Here is a 6,000-nt window from a genome sequence, read left to right on the forward strand (position 1 = left end):
CTAGCAGCTGAACGTATGAAAATCAACGATCCAGAACGCTTCTAGGGCACTTTTAAAACTCCACCCGCCTTACACACCAGACATTGCATCTTCATATTATTAACTGTTAAGATTCTTGTAAGAACTTCAACATACTGTATAGCATAAGTTCTGAGAGGATGGAACTCACAAGTTACATGAGAGAATCTGAAATATTCAGGATAAAATGGTGCATATATGATCGAAAAGATGTATGTCACAAAAAATATGCTTTTGGTTTTTTCTTAGAATCGGCACGAATTTTTCAAGACAATATTTAGCATGATTTAACAATTAAGGGTTGTAGGTCAACGGAATCATCGATCACGATGATACTGCAGATGTTTTGTTTTTACTAGGTTCATTATAGCCATCAGGCACTACCGAACCTGTAATAGCGAAAGTCAAAGTCAGAAAGATGTTTAGACGAGAAAATTCTATTTTCAAACAAAGTGCTTGATTTCATTGTCTGATCTTTTGAAAACTCAAACAGCCAGCCAGCGTTAATAAAAATGCTCGAGAATAAGCTCACAATCGATATTTTAAAATGGATACGGAGATAACGTAAATGGAATTCGGAAGAAAATAATGAGCTCCCGGACAATTTTGGAAAAAATCGAAGATTTCAAGACAAATCGTTAACAAGGCTATAATTTTTATCAATAAACATATGGAATAGAAAATAGAAACAAGCTTGAAATGAAATTTAAACGAAAAAAATAGTATTTCTTGATTTTTTCTTCAAAACCGGAGGAATGTCCACGTGGACAACAGGAGGAGGGGTATAAGGAATTTCCACGCTTGTCCACGGAGGGGGAGGGGGGTGTCTAAAATCATGCTTTTTCTGTCCACGTGGTATGTGGACAGCCCCTAACATGCAAGAGAAAATGAAAGATTCCGAATGCTTATAACTCGGACATTTCTTACTGGGTCGGAAAGATGTTTGTATCAATTGATTGGGAATATTTTAACGCTTCTATCGCAATTAATAAAATGTTATTTTTCATTAGAGAAACAATTCAATAACTGTAAAATGTTAAGCGTTATCTAAACGCCCTAACTGCCTTGTTTTTATTGGCCCGATTTACGGTTTCCCCAACACAGCCATCAACACCAAGCAGCCTTGGGGAAATTTGCATTGCGAATACATGAAAGTTGGAGGTATTTTGTTCCGACTGTAATGTGTTTCCCTAACACAGACTTCAAACCCATTGAGCGTGGGGAAATTGGCATTGCAAGTACAAGCAAGTCGGGGGTATTTTTGTTCCGACTGAAATGTATTTCCCCAACACAGACTTCAGAACCAAAGTGCCTGGGGAAATTGGCATTGCAAATTCATGAAAATCGGGGGCATTTTTGTTCCGACTGAAATGTGTTTGCCTAACAAAGACTTCAAAACCAAGATGCCATCATACCAAACGTAAAAGGATAACAGTCCTAAATTCACTAGTAATGAAGAACTTAATCTATCACAATGCATGAATTGACCTTACATGGCATCATACAATCTTTTTACTCACAAAGCAAATATATTGGATTCAATTGAATTCGGAAATTGGTTCATTCAATCAAAAATTTTATTAATACAAACGTATGATTTCTAGGCTGAGATAGTCCCACATCAACTTTGCTGTTATATCTTAGATATAACCCACCCATTTTTTTTGACGGTGTTTAAATGCCAAGATTTGCAAGGTTTTTTGCAGGTAGTCGACACCCTGCTGTTCATTATTCCTATCCAATAGTACGGAGTGGTACTAATCACGAGTGCAATGTGTGGTGGCTAACACAAACACAAACAGCATCATAATTCCTACCATGACGGGATTTCGCGTTCGAATGCCGTACTAGTCGGGGAAATTTTCGTTAAAGAATAATTTTTTTTCCGACTTGCTCTGTGGTCACGAGTATTCTAGAGCTTGCCGGTTAGAATAAATTCTATTCATGTTATTTGGCATAAAAATCTCAACTAAGATTTAACAAATATGACGCAAGTAAGTCGGTAAAAGTTCATTTGGAAACGTTAGTGGCATTCAAGAAGAAAAAGATTGATCAGAAAAATGGCGAGTAATTCTAGTTAGAGAGATTCATTTCTTTAGGAAATGTAGTGTCATTAAAGAAGAATTCAAATTAGCCAAATTAACATCCCAACATTTTACACAGATTCGAATTGATTTAATTTTTGTTCGAATAGAAATGGTTCAACAGAATTTAGCAATACAAAAACTTTCAACGATAACAGAGTTAAGTTGTGCAGATGATAGCGATGCACAAAGAATAAACAACTTAATTTGAATAATTTACTTTCCTAAAATTCACCCGAATGTATCTGAACAGGAAGAAACATGTGTAGTTTTCAAAGACAAAACCATGTTATTCTAATACTTTGTAGACGGTATTAAAAATTATCTCTCTCAAAATAGAGATTTGCTTCATATTATCAAGTTTTTGAAGTTTTTTCCATTAACAATTTAACGTTTTCTCAGATGGGATGAGTTTTGAGATTTGTAGTTGAGATTTTGATTTCAAACATCGTTTTATTTGATAGCAATTTTATTTGATAGCAAAAAAAAGGCAGAATGAGCACTTTTCAAATAAAAAATCATTAATGAAAATTAACTTCTTCGTACCAAACTGGTATTCAATGTGAGTGGAAAACTTTGTTTTCTCCATGTGATATAATAATCTCATATAAAAATTTCATCTGAAGATAATTTGATATTTGAAGATAATTTGATATTGAATGATAAGTTTAGTGAGAAACTAATCTCGTAACCAGATGTCGACACCGTACCGTTGTCATCGCAGATACGTTTCATTCCGTTTCCACCGTGAAGTGTATTCGAAATGTATTCAAGAATCAGGCCCTATTTGAACTTATATTTCCATACTTCTCGTCGTTCATAAAGTCACATCTAAAATTAACCACCCAACCATCAACAAATACTTACATAAAATATCAGAATCTGTCAAAATCGATGCGTCTCCGCTCACTCCTTCGCCGTTGACTCGTTGCGGTGTTATTTTGCTCCTTTTGTTTATATATCACCGTCCTGCTCTCGCTCTGACTGCTTCATGTATTCTGGTTATAATAATTTACTCTGTCGAACTGTGGGAATCCTTTGCTTCGACACAACTCGACGTGAAAATAAAACACAAATACTTCACATACCGCACTTTAGGCACCACATTTCATTATTTCTTCGTACGCGGAAATAACACAAATTTCTTCTGCGCTCGCGGCTGGGAGCACTAAATTACACGCACTACACAAAAATCGCAACCGAGTCGCGGAGGTCGTTCGCGAGATGCACAGGAATTTCACGCCTTTTCTGCAATCATTCCGCTGTGATTATCTCGTACACTTTGTAGTTTGGGACACTTTCATGGGACATCTACGATAACGAAGAGATGTTTATCAGCCTTGTTTCACATGTCGGCAGGTTACATTTCGCAATCAAATATCAACACTGAACCCCTTTTGACAGATAAAATGAAAAACAAACATCACACGAGTTTTCGATTCGATTGATTTTTGACTCTCCACCCTCAACCGATTCGTTTGTTGCTTTCGTGTTTTTGTAGAGATGCTCCTTTGCGTTATTCAACTCACAGGAGTCACAAAGTTCAGACGGGAAATCCGTGATTTCGACACGAAACAAGGAAGTTCACACCGTTCGAATGTTGTTTTCTTTGAGTCAGTTCAGATGAACGAAATAAACAGTTTCATCAAACAAATAACACTTGTACACACTTCAGCAAAACTCTGTTAGGATTGAGAATATCATCCGCATGTCGCCCAAAATTGATGGGAATTACGAAATCGAACACCGACGAAGAGGACAACCGCGTTTGTCAACCGACTACTACACCGAATACGTCCGGACGTATCGCGTTCTCCACAAAAAGTGAGTATCAGCTCAGAAAGTCCTCCTTCCGATCGACCCCGCTCGGAGTAAGCGTGTGTTTTGGGGCTGTGTTGGTGTGTTTTTTGATAAAAATTGATCCAAACAACCGTCGCGATGCGATGTTGTTTTGTTTTGTTGTTGCGCACAAAACTCATTCTAAGACTGTCAGCTGTCAGGAAAAACATCGAATCCTCGCTGAATGTTTACGAACCTATCAACTGTGGCCGGCGCAGGGGTGAGCATAGTGATGTCTAAATTTTTCATTTATTCGATTATCGATTAATCGTTGGGGTATTTTTCAATATTCGATTCATTCGAATAATTGTCTTTCAATATTCGATTAATCGAGCGAATATTTTTTCTTGTAATAATCACGTATCATGTTGTTATTCTGGTCGTGTGGTCTATCAGGTTGTCGATGTTCCATTATTGGATAAAAAATTATATAGCCTAATTCTTGACCTAAAATGCATTAACCTTGAGAAAAATTTCTTCTTTCATTAATCGCGATTACAATGACAACTATTCGATGTATTCATATTTTGATTTTAAATTATTCGATACAAAATTACTCGATTATAATTTCAGATATTCGATTATTTGAATTAATCGAACGATTAACCGACGTGAGCATTGCACAGCAATTTTTTGTTCCTTTAAGCTTAGTTGAATTTTACTATTTGTTAAATTATTAAAAACTGCGACTTTGAATCAAGAAGCCATTCATGTTTGTCGCACACGAAAGGGGCTGTCCACATACCACGTGGACAATTAGGGGTTATGAAAATGTCCACGCTTGTCCACGTAGAGGGGGAAGAGAGTATAGACTTTGTCCACGTGGACACGAATAATAAATACTTTCACAAATATAATCACCGATACATTCTAAATTAAATAAAAACTGTTCCATATTCAAGACTTTTGAAACATTCCGCCAAACTTGAGTATTCCGTATTTATCAATAAACGAATTGAGCTGCCTGAGAGTGTTTCACATAGTTTTACTAATATCATTCTTCTTCATTGAAATACATATTCTGAAAATAACTCACGTAAACTGTGAACGACCGAGTTATTTCCTATGATCCTATGACTTTCATAGATAGGGGTTATGCTTAAACCACAGCAGTGGAACTCCATACAATTCACTGACTAAAAAGTGTCCACATTTTCATCGCTTGTTTACGTGAAGAATATAATTTTTTCAGGCGCACTTGATTTGAGAGTGTATGGATTTCTAGCTGTCTTGACGCAAGGTCTTTAATGAAGAATGAGAAGATGGGAAGGTTTATATAAACATGTTTATAATTACATAAGTTTATTCAAATATTAATATTGGTCTTATTTAACTATTCAGTGCAATTTTATCAAAATTTGAAAGAGAAATTAAAAAAGGAATTTTTTTTTCAATATTTTTCTGAGATGGTTATTAAAAATCCATGATTAATATTGCTTTATTATTTACCCTCCATTATTTGTTAATTTCTCCTGCTTTTCGTTCTTTGACCTATCATTTTAACAATTCAATTTGAGAGGTTTAAAATTGCGACAAGATAAAAATTTGGTGTGAAAGACCGAATTGTGGAAAATTAAGTCGCAAATTCTCTAAGCGTTATAATTAAAGTTTTTCTGTAGTATTTAATTTTTGAGTTTGTGTGAATGACAGATTATAGTTGATTCATAAAAGAATAAGATTTCATTTGATATGACGATTTTTTAAATCGACTCAATGGTTGTAAAGTCATGAAAAGTTATGACGTTTTGTAAGAAATCTTACTTACTTAATCAGCAAAAGGCCCTAGTGGCATGTGCAAACCAACATATCATATCTTTCCGTTATTCGCAAACATGCCAAGCAGTAACTTAAAAAAAACAAACTCATAAACGACAAAAAGAGTCTTAGATTGTATATTTTTTATATATTTTTCACAGTTTTACAGTACCGTTTGGTTATTGGCGTATTTTTGGTTGGAGTGCCTTTTAATTGGCGGTTCACCAGTTGGAGCACGCGCCAATCAAAAAGCAATCATCTGTCATAATTGTATGTCAGTTTTACTATGTTGTTCCAATGCCAT

At 35.4% G+C, this 6,000-nt stretch overlaps 1 protein-coding gene across 1 annotated transcript in view; it reads right to left on the reverse strand.

Annotated features, from left to right (window-relative positions):
• LOC129764363 (bifunctional heparan sulfate N-deacetylase/N-sulfotransferase) overlaps positions 1–3,980 on the reverse strand; it is a 503,807-nt gene extending 499,827 nt beyond the window's left edge. The window contains exon 1 of the mRNA XM_055763357.1: positions 2,970–3,980. The gene's annotated coding sequence lies outside the window, so the exon portion shown is untranslated. The remainder of the gene's footprint in view (positions 1–2,969) is intronic.
• Between the last annotated feature and the right edge of the window lie 2,020 nt (positions 3,981–6,000).

This window comes from Toxorhynchites rutilus, chromosome 2 (genome assembly GCF_029784135.1).
Source record: "Toxorhynchites rutilus septentrionalis strain SRP chromosome 2, ASM2978413v1, whole genome shotgun sequence".
NCBI lineage: Eukaryota > Metazoa > Arthropoda > Insecta > Diptera > Culicidae > Toxorhynchites > Toxorhynchites rutilus.